General features: G+C 26.4%; 1 long non-coding RNA gene across 2 annotated transcripts; it reads right to left on the minus strand.

The window, feature by feature from the left end:
• Nucleotides 1-1,285: 1,285 nt before the first annotated feature.
• LOC147810054 (uncharacterized) lies at nucleotides 1,286-23,118 on the minus strand. 2 transcript variants are annotated; one of them, XR_015434103.1, is made up of 6 exons: nucleotides 18,908-23,118; nucleotides 17,499-17,637; nucleotides 16,391-16,498; nucleotides 13,711-13,750; nucleotides 9,278-9,393; nucleotides 1,286-6,094 (listed from the first exon to the last, which is right to left on the minus strand). It is a non-coding gene; the product is annotated as an uncharacterized LOC147810054 (long non-coding RNA). The 2 variants fall into 2 exon arrangements; XR_015434104.1 differs by lacking the exon at nucleotides 13,711-13,750.
• Nucleotides 23,119-23,660: the final 542 nt, after the last annotated feature.

The following is a 23,660-nucleotide window of genomic DNA, read 5'->3' on the forward strand; positions in this document are numbered from 1 at the left end:
TGGAATTATCTTTGATTGATATAATGAATTTTACATTTGTGTGCGTGATTCGTCAGTTTAAAAAAAATTTGAATTATGGCGAAATACCCAGAAAATAAAATTAACATTAAGGGGTCCAAACTTTGAACAGCTGTCCTGACCAAACTATTGGCAGAATTTGTTCGAGATTGTCGCTAACGCCGTGTCTTTTGTCTGAAATCCGTATCTGAAGAAAAAAAAAGACTATTATTGAGTAAAAATACGTTTTTGCATCTGATTTCGCATCTGAAAATATTTTGTGCACTAATTAATTAGCAAATTTGAAGTCACCTCCTCGAAGCATTGAGTCCTAGAGCGTGAAAATCCGATTATTATATCAAAAGTTATTCAGGTTTTTTATTTTGGGCACTGTACATTTATTATTTCAAAATAGTTTCGATTGCAGAACCGTTTCCAGCTTTCTCAGAGATCCTTTAGTATAAGTTACTTTATAACCGTCGTTGAACAGTTAACCCAATTTTGGGTTTACTACTACTAAAGTTCAACTCCGTAGACTTGTAACTTTGAACCCAAACCTGAAGACAAGGAAAAACCCTAGATCAGGGATGGCGAACCAATAGCACGCGTGCCATTTATGGCACGTTATTCAATATTTTGGGCACGTCACCGATCACAAAGAAAAGATTAAAATTTAAAAAAAATTAACAAGCTAACAATAAATAACTAGCAAAGAAAAATTAACAGTTCTGCTTAAACTAAAATCTTATATCCCTAATATAAGTTACTTGTCATCTAATCTGCAACAATGGAAGTCACACTGATGTCACTTTAAGTTGAACTACGCTTATAACTGAGACATTGCAAAATGTACTTTTTTTTTCTCAGTAAAAAAAAGAGTTTTGAGTTGATAGTATTTAATATTATTATTTATCCAATAATCACGAAGTCAAAACTATTTGTCGGCGCGTCTATGACCTCATTAAACAATTTTCTAGAAAAAAATGGCACGCTGGTGCATAAAGGTTCGCCATCCCTGCCCTAGATGAAGTATTGCGAGAAATTTGCCTTCATGGAGGACCTTTTGATGGAACTTTCATTGCCTCATTTTTATATTTGATCTACATTACAAAAGTGGCTCATTATCATTCACAGATATTTTCTCTAAAAAATTCTTATATATACATTATAATTTGACAATTTGTATAAAAATTTTTTTTCTCAGTTCAAGCGGATTTTTGATGCAAGATTCAATAGTAAAAAAGCTGAAAAAAAGTGATGAAAAGCAAAAAAATTAAAATGCAACATGTAGTTAAAAATTTCATCCTTTATTTGGGCACAAAATGTTTTACAAAATTGAAAAAAAAAATAATCAGTGAATAAACAGAATAGCAACACAATCAGATAAAACAAATTGAAAAAGAAATCATATATTCTAATCACATTAGCACCTTTGCAAATAAAAATAGATAGCATCGAAAAAAACAGTTCCAACATAAAATATGCATGGATTTCAATCGCTCTACCAAGTAGCTTGAATTATTTACTTTTGAATTAAATAATTCATTGAATAATTAATTATAATAATAATTTATATAAATAACAATTCATGTAATTAATTAATGAAAATTAATACAAATAATAATTAAAATATTTCATATAATAATTCATATAAATTGGTGAGGAAAAATTACTAATTTTTGAAATAGTAAATTTATTTGAAACATAAATAAAAAGCAGAACCTTTTCGCTGTATAATTTTTTTATTTTTATTTGTAAAGATAGATTCGAAAATTGTGTATTTTTTAATGACATATTTCAAATCTACTCATGCTTCGGAGTTAAAATTATGAAATTTTTTTTTTTCATATAATGTTTTTCCTCTTATAGAAGTAGATCATAAAAAAAGGTGTCAGAAACTTAAAATTGAAAAACAATCATATAAAAGAAAAATTTTGAAAATTAATCTTTGTTAATTAAGATTTATTTTGCAAAAGGCAAATCGTATATATTAATAAAAATATGCAAAATACTAAGGAATCTGAGATCATTAGTTTCGATATAGAGTCAAACCCCGCTATAGTAAACACGGTTTATAGTGAACTCCAGAATATAGTGAACACGGTTTATAGTGAACTCCCGAACATAGTGAACAAAATGTTCGCTCCCGTGCCTTGCTACACACACATAATGTTATTTTTTGTAGATATAGTGAAACAAAAAAAGAGAGATAGTTGGATATTATAAACTTTTTTCTGTCTTCGACTGATTTATTTTCTTCATATTTTGTAATAATTTTGAAATTTCTACTTCAAAATAAATACATATACCGATTATTAAAACTATTTAGCAATAAGTTTTTTTTTCTTGTTTGCTTCATTATTGAATTCGTTCAGCATTCAATGAAGCCGCCATCTTCTAGTATCTGGACAAAGGCTTCAATTTAAAGCCGATGAATTCGGTAAGTGTACTTTTATGTGTTTGAATGGCTGGATAGACAGGTTTAAAAAAAGCGGAATAACATAAATTCAGGAAAAATTATCGAAGAGTCAGGAAGTGTTTCCCTATCTGATGTTGAGGATTGCTCATCAGCTAAAAATTATAAAAAAAAAATTTGCACACAAGACGAAGAGTAATAAAAAATAAAAGTTAAAATTTTTTTTTTACTACGCATTATTTTTCAGTCATTTTTGTATTTCATTTCATTGATCATTTATTTAAATGATGTGTCATAAAAGCCATTATTAGAACCATTAGTTAAAACTGTTTGCGGAACAGATATAGTGAAGTCCTGGTTAGCGAAAAATCCAGATGTTTTCCGGAGCACAATCATCTCTGACTATAGTGATACTGAAAAATTAAGGACTTTTAAAAGCCTTGCACCAAAATTAAGTACATTTAAAAGCCCTCATTTTTCAAAAAAAAATTTTTTTGAAGTTTTTAAGGACCGTGGGAACCCTGTTGAATTTCGACCAATGATAAATGTTGTTTTAATGAAATAGCCAATTGAAAATGAAATATGAGCCTATAAAAATAACAATTAATTTTGAACAGATTTCATTTTGCAACTTGGGTTAGACACAACACAATGTTGAAATGTAAGCATTGCAATCTGTTTTAAAAAGTTCAATTATTAATAAGAATTGAGATTCAAGAGATTCAGATTTTTTGAAAATGTGAACAACCACCACAACTACAAAAATATAACACATTTATGAAAGAAATTTTTTTTTTCTAATAGAAATTACAATTTTATAGATTCTGGGCATCTGAGACTACTAACTAAACAAAAAACAGAAGCATTTTAAACAACTAAAACCAACTCATATTTTGATACTAAAGAATATAATTTTGCATGATATAGTTTAACAATATATCATACCTAGCCAAATTATTAGACACACTGTATAGTCTATCACCTGATAATTAAGATTTTACATAGAATCTAATAGTGTGTCTAATAATTTGTCCAGGGGCTGTAGATATAATTTATTTTGTTATTAAAAAAATAGTCATAAATTTCATCGTTATTTGACATTAAAATAAATTTCCCTTCTATCATTGCATACTATGCTCAGTTGTTAATATTTTAAGTTCATCCAAAATATCTGTGTTCTGAATATAAAATCCCATACCTTAAATAATAATTAAATAATCAGAAAAAACAAACAAACAAATAAGTAATGAAAGAACAAATGGCTTATAGTCTAAGCATTGGGTGACAGAGAATACAGTGAATGAAAACAATCAGCAATTATTACAACTCTCAATTAAAAAAGAAAAATCATAGACATAAGAGTGTATCATGAAAAACATTTTTTTTCGATATTCAAAATTTTGAGACCATAAAAAGTTTTCGCTGTAGTAACATACTCTCCAAAAATATTTAGGTCTTTTAGAATGAGCCTACAGTTAAGTTCTTTTTTAAGCTCAAAAACATACATTAAACATTTTTTCCCCTTCAAATCATAATACAAATTTTAGTTTTTAAGTTAACAAATGTACACAGGGGTGATTGTGATCCCAACTGAAAAATCCTGAACATTTCTTGAGTAATATCATTAATGACACGTTTCAAAAAATTATCGTCTTTTTTAAATTTAGACCATTGATATTTTCACAACATGAAATTCTAAATAAATTACATGCAGCATAATTTAAATAAATAATTATGTATACGTTTATTTTTATTTCTAATCACATTTATTATTCTACCAGAAAAAATAGTTTCAAATGGAAGAGATGTCAAACATAAATTCTAGTTCTAATATTTTTAAATAAAAAATATTTTAATATATAAATGTGATCAATAATTTCTTGAAACTTCTGAACTTTGGATTTCCGGAAATTTCTGGATCGCGGTTAGCGAAAAATCCAGATTTTTTCCGGAGCACAATCATCTCTGCGTACAGTAACAGTCGGTACAGCAACAACAACAGTAAATTATTTACATATTTAATTAAAGTTTTTTTTTTTACTGCATATGTATTGTTCATTTACCAGGAATTAGCATTTGTTTCCCTCTTTGTCACCTGACTTTAATACGTCACTTTTGGGAGAAGGATGGGAACAATTCCGAGAAAAGTTGCCAATGACCATATGACGAAAATATTGATATTAAACATTTAAAAAATTTGATGGAGTCAAGTTTTACTTAATATATTTTAAATTTATTATTCTGAGTATTTATGGTAATAATTAGGCTATGTAACAACGTTATGCATAATGATTCTTTTTATATGACCATAAACACCTGCTATTGAAGAACTTCTTCCCAGTTTCATTACAAATTTACTATTCCAAATAGAGGGAAGCGGTTAAGAAAAATAAATACTCAATACAGCATTTTCTTTCATTACATTAAAGTTTAGGAAGTTAGGAAGAGTCTCATGTAAAAATATTATATTTAAACTTTCTGTAATATACTTAAATATCTGGAATCTGCATAGTAACCTAACCTATAGATGGAGTTGAAAATTGAAAATACAGTTAAACCTGAAAAACAATTATTTCTAATTCAGATTTCAGGTGACCTAAATAATAAATTCCATACATAACTTTTTAAAAAAAGTAATTTTCTTCCTAAATCTTAAATTTTTAAACTTAAAAACTAAAATTTGTATCATGCTTTTGTTTTGAAAAAAAAATTAAAATTTCAAATTAGGGGTGCACAAGCTTTTTAAGTGAAGGACCACTTGCACAGCAGGTAGATTAACAAAGGGTCGCACGCATATTTAGTCATGTCCGCGGCAAATATGATAATTTTTATAAAAACATTCATGTTCTAAGCATTAAATATTTCTGTCAGAAAACTTAATAACATACTTCAGAAATTTAAATATTTTGAATTATTTGAATTTATTTAAAACTAAAACAACCAATACTTTCTTTTAAAAAAACTTTTTCCATTTTTCTCAATAATTAGTTTATTTACCAATATATATAGGAGAGATATAAATTCTTAAAGAATGAAAGTGCTAAAAATATACATATTTTATAGAGTAATATAAATTTGAATTAAATATTTTAACTAAATAAAATTTAAAGAAAACGAAATTAAAAGGAAATTTTTTATACATTCAGAAGCTCCTGCGGACTGCACAGCAGTTGGCGGGCCGCATGTTGTGCATTCCTATTTTAACCATACTTTTTCACCTAAATAAAAAATTAAAAAAAACTTTTTTACTTAATAATAAATAAAATTTTAGGCCCATTCAACAAAATCAAAATACTTTTTTCAATAAGGCTAATTTTTTTTTTCAAATAGTGACAACTATTACATTGTCAATGAAAACTTTTTACAGCCTTGAAATTTTTATATGATTACATATGTTGTACACCAATGATGAGCTGATACATATATGATATCTGATGAAAAATATACATATTTCATGCAACAGATGAGAATGACTGTTCCGTATCACAAAAAGATATTTCATATCTAACAGGAACATCAACAGTACACAAGTGGTTTCCGTTACTTACACCCAAATTAGGATGTAATTTTAGGATTCAATGTATTTTTCCCTCAATTTCAGGCCAAGGTAAGGAGGATTCAGTTCAACTTCAGGCCAGGTATAGCCCAGTTTCAGATTATGGACAGGACTGGACTTGATATCTTTGGAAATAAACCAGAACAATTAATTTAAAATCTTATTCAGGGTGTATAGCCAAATCTTTCAACAAAAAATAAGTACTTTTTAAGCAATTAAAAAATATTTTTAAGCACTATATACATTAACAAAATGCAAAATAATTTTCAAAGACTTTACATGATCATGATAAAATAACTAGTTTCTGACAAAGAACTCTTTTCTTGATTATACCAGCCATTATAAAATACTGGAGAGATTTTTCAGCTCGATATCAGAGGGTGGAAAATGAAGCTTGAAATTGAGAATATCTTGCAAAATGCAGCTGAGTTGCACACGAGCACGGTTTGTAATTTTTTTGATTTTTTTTTCTTTCAAAGAACAAAAAAAAATCAGATTTTTTTTAAATTTAAATCGGATTTTTTTGATTTTTATTCAAATATATTGTAAGAACTTGGATTTATAATTAAAAAAAACTTTATAAATGTTTAATCAATATGAAATTAATATTAAACTATATTATAAAAATATTTTAGAAGATTTAACTACCTAAAACAATTTTTCATTATAATACATAGCTTTGAATGCATAGCAACCATTTCGAAACAAATGCAAGATTGAAATTTAAAGACTAGATGAAATAGAGAATTTAAAGAATACTTAGACTATTAAACCAAAGTTTCAATTAGCAAACCATAATTTTAATTTAAAATTGTGATTTTCTTTCTTTTGATTTTTAAAATGACAAAATAAATGTAACAGACTGTGTTTATAAATGTAGTCATTCATCAAAAAATAAACAAATATTTAATCTATAAATTTTTATAGCAAAATATTCATTCTTAATTCCAAATCAAAATAGATAAGTTAAGCTAAAAAAAAAAAAATTAAAAAATCTATCTATGTACTCATTGGAATTTTTTTTCTTCAGAAAATTTCTTTCTGATAATGTCAAAGATGTACACTGTAAACATGCACACTGTTACCAGTTAATAACCCTACTGCTTTAAGTAGAGTTTAAAGGGGAAGAATGACACTGTATCAGAAAAAAATATCTGAATCAATCAGCATTTTTATTCCATTTTTGGCAAATTAGGGTATTTTTTTTTAATATAACCTCAAGCTTTAGAAATATACATTTTCCACCAATAAAATATAATGAAGATTTTACCTGCATGCTTTTTCAATCATAAGGTAGAATTTAAATTAACATTATTTGTATATTTTTTTTGTGAAAAAAATTCATGTTTATTAATTACTTTCTACAGCTATGCAAGTTCATATTAAGACAGCCCTGAATGTTTTCTTTAATCTGTACTTTCAATTTCAAGCATTAAAAGATTTTTAAAAATGTAATTTCTAATGTGTTGGAATTTATCACACACCAAGAATGAAAGTAATTTCGTTAACTAAAATTAATTAATGCAGCACTTCATTTAAAATAAATTTTAAAACTAAGAAAAGAAAATAATAAAAGTATCAATAATTTTAAACACTGTTTTTTAACTTTTCAAATCAATATATATATAAAAAATCTGTTGATTTAAATCAATGATTTTTAAAAAAAAAATCATTTGATTTAAATCATGATTTGCACATGAGAGTGCAAGAATCTCACTTATCCCAGCTCAGTGGACGTGCATGCTAACTCACAAGTATTTCACTAAACATGCAAAAAGATTGGCGCTTTCATACTCTATAGACCAATGATGCGCCAAAGTAGCCTGTGGTTGGATGAATTGTGGAAATGCTGAATAGAACAATGTGTAAAGCACGCTTTTGCATACTATGTGTCGAAAATCAACATGGTAGAGAAAAAAATCTGATTTTCGAAAATGGAAAATTACACACTTTTTAAAAACACTCAATGAAAATAGCATCTTTCAGGGCTTTTAAAAAAAGAAAAAAAGCACCTTTAAGCACTTTTTAAAAATGCACCATGTTATTATTATTGGGTTGGTAGAAAGTATTTTTTTAAGAGTGAAATAAAACATAAAAAAAAATTTTAAACTTATTCAAGTGATACTTATTTAACAAGAACATAACTGAAGACAAAAAACATTTTTAACAACAAATATCAAACCATTCAAAAAAGAAACTAACAAACATATAAATAATCCATAGATGGCTAAAGTTATTCCATATTTATTAAGTTAAATCAAATAGTATAAATAACCAAAAAGTAATGCTTTGAATTAAACAAAATAAATAAATAAATGAAAAAAATATAATATTTCATTAAAAATAAATAAATAAATGAAAAAAATATAATATTTCATTAAAAATAAATAAATAAAAGAAAAAAATATAATATTTCATTAAAAATGAATAAGTAAATTATCTTAAAATAAGAAGCAATGCTGTTGGAAAATGAAAAATAAAGGAAGAACTTATTAATCAATAAAATAAAAGATTAACTTTTTAACAACTAAGTCACACTAAAAAAAATACATCACCCTGAATTAATAAAATACAGTTAAACTCTGCTGAACTCCCGGACATTGTGAACGAAATGCTCGCTCACGTGCCTTGCCATACACATATAATATCATTTTTTGTGGATATAGCGAACCAAAAGATGAGAGGAAATTGGATATTCTGAACTTTTTTCTGCCCTTGAGTGATTTTTTCCTTCATTTGTCGGTAATTTCGAAATTCCTACATAAAATACATATACCAATTTTCAAGACCTCTTATTGAGTGAAATGTAGCCAGAAGCATTTTTTTTTATTTGCTTCTTTTATCTCAGTTTTTCATCCCTAAATCTTTTGCACGCAAGTCGATGAGTAATAAAAAATATAAGTGAACACATTTTTTGTTACTACATATTGTTCTTTAATCATTTTTGTATTTCTTTTCATTGGTCATTTATTTAAATAATGTGTAATAAAAGGGAGCAGTTTGGAAAAATTAATTAAAATTGTTTGCAGTATGGATATAATCAACTCCCAGTTATAGTGAACTGAAATTTCGACCCCTTGAAGGTTCACTATAGCGAGGTTTGACTGTATTATACAATAATATGTGATTAATTGAAATTAAATCATATTTAACCACTTACATAGTTTTTAAAAGCAGAAGAAAAACGGTTAAAGATTCAATATGCTTAAATTTTCTATTTTTAAAAAGAAATGAATCAAATAAAGATGGAACCAAAGAATTGGGTTGAAAAGGCTCAGAAGAAAACATCAACAATAAGAAGGAATTACTTGAGATAGATGGCTCTTTTTCCACAGACTCAACAGGATGACTCGTTGAATGAGGTTCAAATTTGGACAAAGCACGACTTGAATTCTTTGTAGTAGGTCTAAGTGGTCCTTCTAACCTAAAATCATAAACATTTTGTTATTCTTCGAGCATTTAAGGATTTTTAAAAATATATATATATAGCTTAATCCAAGCAAAAAAACGCTTACAAAAATTGAGTATTAAATGAAAAGATATAAAAAGTTAATTCCACGGGAGTCGGTGACCAATCGATATCGGTCGTCGACACATCAGATTTGAAGAATAAGTGGGTGTCCACTCTAAAAATATTTCAAGACAGAACTTATTTTTTTGATAAATGAACACAATCTAGAATTATTTACTAGAATTTTCAGACATTTATAGTTCACTGACTTCAGAATGTACCTTTCTATAATAAGGACTTATATATTAAATTAATTATAAAGATTTTTTTCATTCATTATATTAATTTATTTTTTACAGCAAACAAGATAAAAATAACAGCTAACCTTGTACATCTTTTCACATCAACCACTAAATAATAAACAAAAATTTTTTTCTAAGTTATACATATCTCTATTTATTTTTTCACTTCATCATTATTTATTTTTTGTTCCATCTCCATAATTTTTTTTTTAAATAATAATCTCAATTTAACTTGGGCCAGCATCAAAAAACGCTTTAGATACACTAATAGTACAAATTTTGTTTAAGCAGGTAAGCGTTGAAGTTCCATCTCATTCTTTGCTACATCATTACTTGATCATTTCACAGTAATTATAAAAATTACCAATGTTTACATTAAAATGTAACTTTTATTTTTCCTTAACAGCAAAAATTTTTTACATTTTTAAGGAAATACATAAATTTTAATAATAAAAACAAATTGAAAAGTGATATTAATTTAATTTTACCTACTGATTTTCTTTCAAGACTGACTTCAGTTTATTTATGAAAATAATTAAAAAATTCCAAATTAAAGTCATAAATAAGGTTAACGAACAAATATTAATAGGTTTCAAAAAATAAATCTTAAGATTAAAAAACTGAGCAACCTGAATTTGCAAACTGAGTTATAAATGTTAAAATATGAGATGTTTGTTATGTATTTTACTTGAGAGGAAAAGAATTAAAAATTTCAATCATTTAAAAAAAAAAATCAATAAGGGACAGTTTTGTTGTTGACTAAAGATTTCCAAAAAGTCCCAACATCTTTTGTTGTGAAATTTTTTAAAGCCTGTAATTAAAAAATTGGTTAATTAAATATCAACTCAATCAATCTAAGCTAAATTTAAATAATCCAATTCCAATTTCTTACAAATTAAATTTAAATTTCCAATTTCTTAAATTTTCAACTCAAGTGGAATAAACCCTTTTTCAAAAAGAAATATCAGATATCTAAACAGTTTAAAATAGCAATCTAGTTTAAATAATAACATTAATTTTAGAGCTAGTTAATGTCATTCTCAAATAAGTGAAAACAAGAAGAAAAAAAATTATGAATTTCTTAAAAAATTAAAATAAGTGATATTTATTAATATTTTATATAAAAGAATTTAGGTTATGTTTTCAATAGTTTATGGACAACTTTATTTTATATTACTTAAAAGAACATAATCAATTTATCAATACCACTAAATAAACAAATCACATATTAAACATAGATACCACTAAAATCATATATTGAATTCACACAATTAATTACAAATAGCATAATAATTTTCATTATCAAATAATGTTAAGTATGATTACCCAAACCAACTCCTGAATAATATGATAAATAGATTTTAAAATTCTCTTTAAAACTAACAAATAATTCTTCTTTTTTTTTTTTAAGTTAATGTGACAAACTTTTTGTAACTATACTGAATTTAATTTGCTTACATACCAGTTATATAATACCTATTGTTAAACAATTGTATTTGTCATTTTTAATTCTTTTCCAGTTCGCCCTCTTTTTTTTGTTTTATTCAGTTTCTTCCACTGTTCTGGAAGAAATATGTTCAGCGTATCTGCTACATTTTAGATTTTCAAATCCATGACTAATTCCAAGAAATTTTCATGACTCAATGAAGTTACTATTTTCTTTGATAAAAACAACCATAAATTTAAAAAAGCATTGTAATAACATTAATTGAAATGATAGGTATAACCAAAACTGTTATACTCTGCATCTTCATATTTACAGATTTTAAATTTAAAAAACAGAGTAAAGAAAAAGTTGAAGCAATAAAATAGCTGAAAAAAATAAAAATAAAATAATTTTTTTTCCCTTTCTCCTGCAAAATTATATTCTAAAGAGACTTTTCTTGTTCATCTGAAAGGAAAGATATTCCTGATTTTTCTGTTCTCATTTCGGAATAAAAAAATTCGCCATTGACTGGCTTGCTTTAGCTAGAATTTTAAATTTATAAAATAAATAAAAAAATAAATAAAAACAAAATTTCTGAAATCACAGAAGTATAAAAGATAATTCGCTCTAGAAATGATGTTCTTTCATTTTTTGATAGAAAACCATAATTTTTAAAGAACACAATAAAAACATTTTATACTTTAATAAAATATGACTGTGAGTGGGGATTTTGTTAGAAATTTAGATATTTGGAACACCATGAAATTGGAGAGGGGGAGGAATTCAATTAAAAAAATTAGATTTTTCAGCAAACTAAATCCATGACTTCCCATGATTTCTTTGAAAATATAATTAAAATCATGACAAATTTGGCTCAATACCGAAATTCATGAATTTTCATGATTTTCCAGGTGAGCAGATACCCTGTATGTTTCTTCCGGGCTGAAATGCCAACAATGTTTAGATAGATATTTTTGTTTAAAATTTTTTCTATGTTTATTTGAAATAATACAGATTCCCATTAGAAATTAAGTTCAAAATTGGAAGAAAATATCCTTTTTTTTTATTTTGTTACAATTAAACTGAATGAATTTATATGAAGAACATAAAATTTAACTATATAAAATAGTTTTAAAAAAAAAAACTGTTTGGTTTAAATCACATAGGTCTTTATTCAACTATCCAACCGTCTATCCATGTTAGAAATTATTCCAAAAATATATGTTAAATAAAAATAAATAAAAAATTTAAAATTTTTAGAAAATTTTAATAAAAAAATTAACATTAATGAATGACTCACTCACTGCTCATTTTGGCCACAAGACATCAATGAATGCCTCAGCTCATAAATTAAATAAGATAGTGGGACTCTATCATGCGTCACACCAAAATATTAGACACTTAGACATTTAAAAGCCACCATCTTATATTAACCGCAAAAACATTGCTTTACATAGTTTGTCTAAAGTAAGAATTCCCCTAACCATTTGTCTGGGCCTGTGGAGGTGACTATGGTAATGAGGTCTAATCAAAGAATAAAACTAATTGACAAATTCAGAAAAAGACAAAATAAGTAAGTAATATTTAAAATAATAAATTAAAATCGAAAAGCAACTGAATCCAAATTTGTTTTATTTCAATTTATTAAGTCAGAAATACAATTCTGGCAGGACAGTACTTCATCAGGGGACACACTGCCGGCCAACACACAGGAGCCTTTCAGTTGTCAGTGGTGAAATCAAAAACTGACTGCGTCCCCAAGGCCTCATAATGGAAAATTAAATAAGAAAAAGCAATTTAAAAAATTGAAATGTAAATGCAAAGAAAAATTAATGACAAACAGTCCCAATTTAAAAGTTCACAGCGTAAGTCTAAGTAATGATTTAAAAGTACACAGACTAAGATCTAATAAAAAAACGCCCACATATAAGAAAAATATAAATTGCCAAATCATTAAGAAAACTCTAGAAATAAGTCAAGTGCTGACCCCTTTTTGAAAATCCTGAAAAAATAAAACAGAAAAACATTAAATGAGTAAAAATTTTTAAAAAGTGCTGCCATCTATATGGGGTAACGAAGTATAACTATTTCAAGTGGGATCGTTGTTTAGAACAGCTTTTGGCTCGAGTCGACGAAAGAAAGGGAATCCTTTTCTTCGCCCTATAATGAAGAGAAGCTACCCTCCCTGAAATGCGCTATTCTTGGTTCCATAGCAGCAGATGGCCACAGACTTTGTGGTGGGCAGAGTTCATATCATAGACAAACTATACCTATGCTTAACATATTAACCAATGTTCATAACGAGTACAAACTGGTTTTACAAGTAAAACTGATTTAAAATAAAGTTTAAAATAATGGCCACTTATTAATCTAAACAATTAAAGATATTATAAAATAAAATAATGAACACATTGCATTCAGTTTTATAAAAAAAAATTTAATCTTTAACAACTAGTATGAATGAGCATTAGAATTGTCATAGATTAAACATCAAAAACATTTATTGCACTCAAAAATTTTAAAAACTAAATAAATGAATATCTAACTTTACTTTTCACTCACATTTGATTAAAAATAATTGCTCAACAGACCAATTGAAATCCTGAAATTTTAAGATTATTTAAATAAGTTTTAAAATGCATGAGTATATAGAAAATGAATTGCATAAACTCAAAGAATAACCAGTAGTCTGTCCAGGGTAAATTTACTACCGTTTAGCGGTACCTTCACAAAACCAACTTTTGAAAAAACGGAAATTTAACAAAATACTTTAAAATAAGTAAGTTCAAAGATTCTCCACCTCTTAAAATTTTGTTTCTGTATACCCATAAAGAAACTATAAATCCCAGAATTTTTTAAAATGAAGCAATGAGATTCTTTCTCTATAAACTTTAAAGGAAGACAAAATTCAAACATCATTATAAACATTTGAATATTATCTTCAACATTATTGTAAATTTATTCTAACAGATCTTTATTTTTGTATGAAACGCTTTTTTCTCTGTGAAACTTTTTTTTGTATGACCTAGTCGAAAATTTTCTCATAATGAAAATAACTTATTTCTAGTACTGTTAAATGCAAGTTGAAATTTAACTGTGAACAATGGATTTTTAAATTTGGAAACAATTTTAAGCCCGAAATTTAACAATAGCGAAATTATTTTTTAATACAGTAAGACGCCAATTATCCGAACCCTTATTATCCAAACGTCCAATTATCCGAGCTACGTCCGAATTCGCCTTTTTTTTTTAAGCTTAGAATACTTTTTAACTTATCGACAATTTTTCTAAATTTAGAAGAATGAAAAATATCCACTACATCTGAAGACCATATTTAATTTACAGCCTTTTTCAGCAGTTTAACCTACATACCCCTTTAGCCCTCTTCAATTGAAAATTATCTTAAAAGAATGTAAGCTTCATTTTGACAATCTACAATGGTTGGAACGAGGAAGGTGTTTATGAATAGACAAGTGCTGAAGTTCTACAATTGAGGGATGGGTAATTGTCACTTATGGTTAATGATTAGTAATAACAGTGCTTGGAATCTTAAATCTTGGAATAAAATTCTTAACAGAAAAACAAACGAAACTGAAGTTTCTGAATGAAGTTTCTTTTGGGTGAAAAGGTGCCAGGTTATACAGCAGAAGAAATAGAAGACTGGTGTCGAGACAATGAAAATGACTCAGGATTTAAAATTTTAATTGATAATGAAATTGTTGTTGAAATTTTGAATGAAAATCAAAACTCCACAGACTAAGAGGAAGAAGTAGGTGATCAAGTTCAAGATAGTGGACTTTCTCATATAGCAGCATGCAATTTATTAGATATTGCAATGAATTGGTTAGAATGTCAAAATGATGTTGATCCAGTTCAGTTGATTAATTTAAAAGGAATAAAGGATATGGCTGCACAAAAAGAGCATCTTCTTTGAAACAAAAGTTTTTGCTGGATACTTTTGCAATGGAAAATGAAGAAAAATGTGGTAAAAATCAGTAATTGACAAAAAAATTATAAAAAAGCAGAAATATGATAAAAATAATTCAAATTGAAGAAAAAGTAATACAAACAAATATTTAAAAATTAAAAAAAAAAAATAAAGTTTTAAACACGCCAGAGCTATTTTAGATAGTACTGCCAGTCCTAAGCCTAGAAAAAGTGTGAAGGGAAGCTAGTGCATAAATAATAATTATTTAAACTAGATTTTAAACAACTTTCCAACTATCCGAACTTTTCATTATCCGAACCGCATTCGGTCCCGAGCAGTTCGGATAATCGGCGCTCTACTGTACATGGACAAAAATTTACTAATCATAAATGATTTTTATTTGTAGTGACAATTTTTGAAAATAATTTCTTATTTTACCATATTTTTGTGTTGATTTTTTGATGTAACTTTTAATTTTCACAAATTATGCCTAAATTTTCACAAAATAGGTACCTCTCAAAAAAACCTAGACATACCCCTAATAACTTTATCCTTAAATCTCATAACAGTTTTGAGTCATTTGTAAAAGCAGCTATTTCTTCTAAATATATCTTAAAAAAGAAAACTCCAGAAATTACAGCTTGATGAAACGCCATTGTCTTAGTTGTTTAACACAAAACTACCTTGCAATGTCTAGTTTTTGGACTAACTAAATGAGAAAGGAAAAAACTAACTATTTTTAAACACTTTGATCAGCATTTAATAATAATTTAAATAATGCATAGTTAATTTTGAGTTACAGTTTATTGCTACTCAATAATTATGTAATGCTTAACTTTTACAAAGTCTAACTATGAGGCTGGGATAGCCTGGTTGGTAGGGCACTGGAGCACTAAGAGTTCGTGGGTTCGATCTGCGCCGGCCGAAGACTCCTGGTGTAGTAAATGGTGACTGATGCACGTTAAATCTGTCGAGTCACAAAGTCCTCCATGTTCCGATAACAAATCATACCTCTGGGAGTACTGATACAGGAGTTTCATTGTCTTCTGGATTATTTCAACATTACAAGGCTGCGGAGTTGAACATTAGTAGTCGTAAACCCAAAATTGGGTAGATTGTTCAATGACGAATATATATATATAAAAAAAGTCTAACTATGAACAAAAAAATTTAGAGATAGTTTTGATGTTTTTAAATCTAACCAACCACAGTTTTTATGGGAAGTTTTACCAGCCAAAAAATTCTAAACTCTGAAGAGAATAATACACAATTCATGTTTATTATTATCATTTTTAAGAAGCAAATATTTTCTACCTGTGCTGTTTTATTTAAATACGATCTCCTCCCATTTCAACGTTCAGTTCATAGATATAAAGAAAACCTTCGAAAGATGCAACCATCACACACGGAATATTTTGTATTCTGAAATCATTCAATAAAATTAAACAATGCAATATGTAATACAAAACTGGACAATCACAACATTTATTTTAAATTTGAATGTATATCATCAAAAAATTAGTTTTTTACCCATCAGCATAGGAAAAATTCCAGTAGATTTCATGAAATATTATAAATTTCATGATAATTTTTGCATAATGTACTAAATATTTTACACATAAGGAATTTTAGGGACTTTTATAGTAATAAAAATAGAATTTTTTTTTTATATTTTCCAGTTCGGTTTCTAATCTAATAATGATGCTGATGACTACCATAGAAATCACACATTTAAACATGGCAGTGAAAAAAGGAAAGAAAATCAGTTCAGAGAAACAAAAAGAGAGAAAAACTAGTGATTTCATTTCCACATTTGATTATCATGAACACAATGCCACATTTATATTAAAATCACACAAGCAGGCCAAGAGCAATGCTTTGAATGATCTTAAATAAAATTTGACTGGGTAACACTGGACATATTAGTGACATTGAAGATGTAAATTTTGTTGAACATTTTTTAATTGTTCGTTCATAGTTATGAAAAGTATTTTACTCTATCTTATCAAATAATAGATATATAATAACACAGTTTATTTTTAAAATAATAGTATTTAAATCATAAATTATTTAAGACTGAGAAAGACTGTTTTAAAATATAATTTTGCTATTCTTTTTTAAAAAAATCCTGCTATTACATCTTTATTAAATTTTCTTTTCTTAGAGTCATTAATTTTTAGATATAATTAGTGAGATATACACAATTCTGAAAATGGTACAAAAATTAAAGAATTTCTCAAAAAATAAGGAGAACTAGTACACATAGAGAACATTTCAAACAATATTTTTCAAATGGTATCTAAAGTTAAAAATTTTTTTTTAAAAAAATGAGTCATTTATTTAAAAATAAAGAGAAAAAAAAACATGTTTCAGGATAAAGGAAAAAAACAAGACATATTTAAGTAATAAAAAAAGCATTTACTATCTCTTAGCTCTGTGGCTAAAATATGACGGGCTGCTACAAGCAATTCTTTGTGCAAGTGGGCCACTTCTTGCGGACATAGACACAACAATCCTATCATTCCTTTAGCAAACTGTGAGGAATATTCATTCACAACATTCTACAAAAAAAATCAAATTAAAATCACAGCTGGGTTAAATTATTATCTTAATTTAAATAAATTTGAAATTAATTTAGGATAATATTACTCAGATAAACATAAATACAGAGCATGCTGCCTATTAAAATCACATCCATTTTTAGAACACTTGATTTTAAAAAGCAGCAAATTTTAAAAACCAAAATGTAGGAAAAAGTAATTTCAAAGTTTAATTTTAAACTAAATTAAATTCATTAAGAACTAAATTGATTACTACATTTATGTTTTATTTTTGCAAAACCTACATTTGACATTAACATGAGCAACAGTTTTTAACTTACAGGAGGATTTTAAAATATTATATTTGATAAGCAAAATTTCAAATTAAAGATTCACCATAGTTTGAAAACATATCAGAGTTTCTAAAACATTAAATATCCTTTTCTTTTCAGTATAGTTTATTTTAAGAAATCAAGAGTTCTTCTTAAATCCATTGAAGTTAGATTCACTTTATTGAATGATTGAGGATCCATGACATTGAATGATAGGCATTTTACAATTTTTCTTAGCCCATAAACAGTTTTCTTTTGGATTCCTTTAGACTCCCTTTTTCCTAATTTTTTAAATTTTTGCCCTTCAATTTCAACACAAAATACAATCAACACCAGTAACTTTGTTCATAGACAACAGACAACAATTTATTATTTATATTTATTCAAAACTTGAGAATATAGAAAATTCTAATCATTCAAACAAAAAAAGCAAAGTTTTTCACTGTTTTAAACAAAAGCCATACAAAATTTTGTCTTTACATAACGATAATAATTTTATTAGAAGATGGTTTTTACATAGTTTGATATTAAAATGATTCCGTTCTAACTGAAATAATAGTAAAAAGCAGCAAATTTTACAATTCAGTGATTTTATAATTGGAGGTTCCTGTATTAATGATACAGTTAAATCACAGTAGTAAAAAATAAAATAAAATGCTCAGAAATTATTTTCTATTCACAACATAATAAAATAAATTTAATAATCAGAAAAATTCCAATAGTCAAAATAGTTCTAAAAAAAATTTATTTCCTCCTTCATTGTGAACTAATAAACAAGTAAGCAAGGAAATACGGGTGGAGGGATTAACCAAATATATCATCATATCAAGCCTTTCTTTTACCTGGCTTCAAATATGAATATACTCCATTTTTATTTTCATTAGCTTGACTTTATAAAAATTATTTATTAAAAAAAAGTAGAGAATGATTCTTAATATATTAGTCATTGACCTACTCACTTGATATATTCTAACTAGGTAAGCCAGAAAAGATAATGTTTTTATCTATGCATGCATAAAGTCAACGTAAACTTCTTTGTTGAAAGATGGATTGCTCCTAACATAAAACAAAACAAAATTTCTGTATACATTCTGCATTTTGTTTGCTTTCTTCCCAAAGAACAAATTAAATGTATAAAATTTAATGTTTAACTTTGTCTCACAGAGTCATTGAACATAAAATTCTTTCACAGAATTCAATTCAATAAGTAAAAAACAATACTGAAGAGTTTCACTGTATAAAACCACTCTGACTTGATCATTTGGTATAAAACATAAAATAAGTAAAAAAGAAAGACATTAAGGTATATCCTGCTGCAAGTAGTTAATTTAAAAAGTTTCTCTCTATATTTTCTGCAATATTTTCACAGTAAACATTATAAAAATGAAATTAAAATGACAAGCCAGTCAAGGATAAAACAGCAATCAAAATCAATAAAATAGATTTTACAGCAAAAATCATGCAAGTTGACCATTTGTAATGTACCAATTTGATGGCCTAGTTTGAGAAAAGGTCAGTATTTTAAGAGGTGATGCAAGAGTGGTGTTAATTATAGTCTTGGTATACCTAGTGGGCTGATCAACTTAATAGGTTACATTGTACTCCAAAGTAAAATATTTGTCTCAATTAAGAAAGTTTTATTTTTAATAAGTGTAACAAAGTAATAAAATACATTATACAAGATAGCGTCAATATTCCTTAGACTATTTTTTTAGTTGAATATATAACATTGTTTTAAGATATTTAGAAAAAACTAACACTTTGCAATATTTTTGCTGCAAGCCTTTTCAAAGAAAAAAGAAAAGACATTCAATCAAGGATAAGAATAAAAACTGAGACCCATAAAATAAATCTGATTTCATTTGGATACAACAGTTGTTTTAATTAAAAAAGGATTAATAAGCTTTAAAAAAGATTAAAAAACATCAAATTTTCTGTGATATTGACAAATATTTCTCAGGCTAACTATTTCTTAATTAAATTATGAGCTGGTTGTAAGATATTTAAAAAAAATTATATTCTAAGTTTAGATGATTTGATCCAAACAGAATAAGAATTAGAAAATTATATATCCACAATGAGATGCATTTTATCAAAGAGAATACTTTATTGTTATCTTATATAGGACATGTTGCGAATTAATTGAAACTTTATTGGATGTATGAGTTTTTCTATAAAATTAGAAAATTATTTTTTCATGACTGTACTGAAATTAATCAAAATTATACATTTTAGTGATATTTCACATAGCTAAATTTAAATTAGTTTTTATTCAGATGCAAGAAAATTTTAATGAAACAAATACTTAATTGTAAATATGAGAATAAATGCCAGATAAATCAAAAGTTATGTAAATATTAACAATGATCATTATCAACTGAAAACTGCTTCCAATTTCTGAAATTTAAAGCATGTGCAACATTTTTAATACTTCCAGAGATTTCTTAGTTATCTTAGTTGTCATTATCAATAGTTGTCATTATCAAAGATATAAATTCTTCAACAACTTTATGAACACTCATTTTATATAGCAGGTACATCAAGACAACAATTATAGGCAGCTCTGCCAGTGCCTTTAAGGAAATAGCTTTTAAGATTAAATTGACCTGTAAAAGAAATCAAATATATGAACAATATAAAAAAAAAAGATAAATCACAAAGTAACACTTCTTAATGCTTGAAAGTATAGAAGAAAGTAATTTTGTAATTTTTAGTATAACATTTTTCTTTAAACACACATAAAACTGGAGAACCATGCTATTAATTTGGTTAAGAGAACTACAAGTTTAACTTTATAGATACAATAAATTGTTATGCCTTCATTATGTATTATAAGCAACAAAGTATGACATTTATAAAAGGATGGCTGAGTTCAGGGACAGGGAGCTTTTGGAGCTTGCTCCAAGTCCCTTCGGTTTCTGAAAAGTAAACAATTATTTGACAGTTGATTTTTTGAATGATCCAGTTCATATTTTTCATGTGACATCATTATTCCTCATTTCATAATTCTTTTAACAATATTTTAAATAATTCTATCAAGAAAAACAAACTACAAGAAAGAAAAAGTCAGAATTTAAAAAAATAAAAAGATACAATTCACAATTTTTGGAAACCTAAGGAACATTCTTACTGATTCTGGCTTGATCCTTCTGTTTAAAATGCATCAATCATATTTTCAATTTCTTAGTTTCATATGAATTTTTATTTTTTTGAAAAGGATAAAATAAAGATAAAAAACTGTCTCTGTTTTGTTGAAAATACTTGCATAAAAAATTAAAGTTTATTTTCAAAATAGTTTAATTCAATACAAAACTGTTTGTTAATAAAAAAAATTTAATAACTCGAATCGGTAGCTCAAGATTAAAACAATAAAAAATATTCTGTTTTTGAATTGCATTGCTAGAATACTTAAGAGCAAGTTCCAAAACCTCCAATGCAGAGAACTAACCCAATGTAAAAGGACACAGGTAATGTTGTAAGTTAAATAAATATTACACTAATACAGTGTCTTTTCAATGACTTAACAAGGTTATTTTTCAATTTTTGTAAGTCATTCAAATTGAAACATAATAAAAACTTAGTTTGAAAAGTAAATTTCCAAATTCTAAATTTAACTTAATATTTTTTTTAGCTAGAATATGTAATTAAAGATAGTTAAGTCAGCTGCATGTTTTTAAAAAAAAAATTATAAAATATTATAAATGTAAAAAAAACAAAAAAAAACAATTTTAATGCAATTTGTAGTCAAAAGAAATTGTATGCAAATCTTTCATATTTATTTAATTTAATATTTATACTGTGAAAGATTAACAATGCCTGACATTCTAAAAAATATTTCAATTTTCCAAAAAATAAAATATTATTATAATACTGTTATCATTAAAATTAAAATATCTTCAGCTTAATTTAGAAAAAGTTTACTCTTAAAAACTTTGTATCAAAAATGCAACAAAAAAACTAAACAAGTAGAAGAGGTAATTCAAAACTGTGGGATAAGACATCGAACAAAGGATAAAAACTCTTAAATAAAAATTTTAAAAAGTTTAATTTTTTAAGGTTTGTACTGTATCTAATTATTCTAAAATAGTATAATTACAAGTTAAAATCGTAGGTAGCTCCGTAAGTTATTCAGGGGTAATTGTGAGCCCAAGTCAGAATTCCAGAAAATTTCCTGAGCTTTCTTTCAAAAAAAGGAAAAAGTTTACATTGAAAAACTAGAAAAAAATTTAAACAAAGTTTGTTTCCTTTTTCTCAATATTTCTCAGTTTACTAAAAATATATTTAAAATTTTACACATACCTTTGATGACCTACAGAAGTAATTAAAATTTACAAATATGTCTTTTTTTCTTGAGTTTATGATTATAACTATTTACTAATAAAAAATGTATCTGGCTCTCCCTTACAAACAAAATAAACTGTGCTTTTAAGTTCCACCTTTGAAAATTTGATTTCCGGAAACTTCTGTGATCAATGATTTATTGAAACGTCTGGACCTTCGATCTCTGGAAAATTCCGGATCACTGTTAGCGAAAAATCCGGATTTTTTACGGAGCACAATCAGCCCTGGTTACTGAAATTAAGTTGATAAATCCGTAGATTAAATTGATACTATTTACTAATAATTGAAAAATAGATTCTGAAGATCAAAATTAATGTTTTCTTTTGCTTCTCTCTTCCAGTCCCTGCTCTTATAATTTATTTAAAATTAATGTTTTAAAGTTGGAGTATATTCCTTACTAAATGTTGAATCTTATTTTGCACTGAAAGGGTTTTGTTTTAATTTTAATCATTTTTATCCCTACGAACTTTCCATAAATAAAAGAATTTAACTTGCATTTATTTTATTAAGTAGAATATTTATTTTTTTAAAAATTTAATTCTATGAAAGTTAAAATTTTTTAATGTTAAAATGTATGTTTAAATGGACTTTTGCATTATGTAATGTGATAAAAAAAAACATGAATTTTTCCTTTTTTTTAATATTTATTTCTATTTATCTGTTCTTTTCTCATAAATTGATTCTGATTTTCTGATTGTGTTTTTTTTCCCCCTGGGTAATCAGTTTTTAATTTTAAACATTTAAAAGTATTTAATTTAATGCAAATATATTACAAGGTTAACTGATAAAAAGAATTTAGTGCCTAGAACAATGATGTTTATAAAACAATTACTACCTATAATTGCTGTCAACACGCCTGTCTAAATTCTTGGGCATGCAACCCTTCATAGGTCAATCTGTTGTGCATGTGGCCCCTCAGGTCAAAAGGTAGTGCACCTATTATAATAATAGTAAAATTTTTTCTTAACTTTGAAGGCTTATACGGATTGAAAGCATGCATATATGATTTTTTAAGCGATGTTAAAGTAAATACCACTAAAAATTGACCTGAAGTTCGAATTAGCTAAGCAAGAAAAAATATTTCAAGCATGTTTTAGAATTAAATTGCGAAAAAAATGCTCCTCACATTAAATTTTTAAATGAAGTTACTTCATAACTTTTTTTATTTTACTTGAATATCATTTTCGAAATTTAATAGCACTAAGAATAATAATGAAAACAATTATAAATTGCAATTGAAGTCCTCAAAATTAAAATATGAATGAGCTTTAAGAAGGTATAGAAAGAAAAAAAAGACCTTTTAATGGGCTCCTAAAACCATATTTAAATTTAAGGCTTTTTTAGGAATGGAAACCCTTTTATACTTGTGAA

Source organism: Parasteatoda tepidariorum, chromosome 5 (genome assembly GCF_982258835.1).
Source record: "Parasteatoda tepidariorum strain Cologne lab strain chromosome 5, Ptep-v5.0, whole genome shotgun sequence".
Lineage (NCBI taxonomy): Eukaryota > Metazoa > Arthropoda > Arachnida > Araneae > Theridiidae > Parasteatoda > Parasteatoda tepidariorum.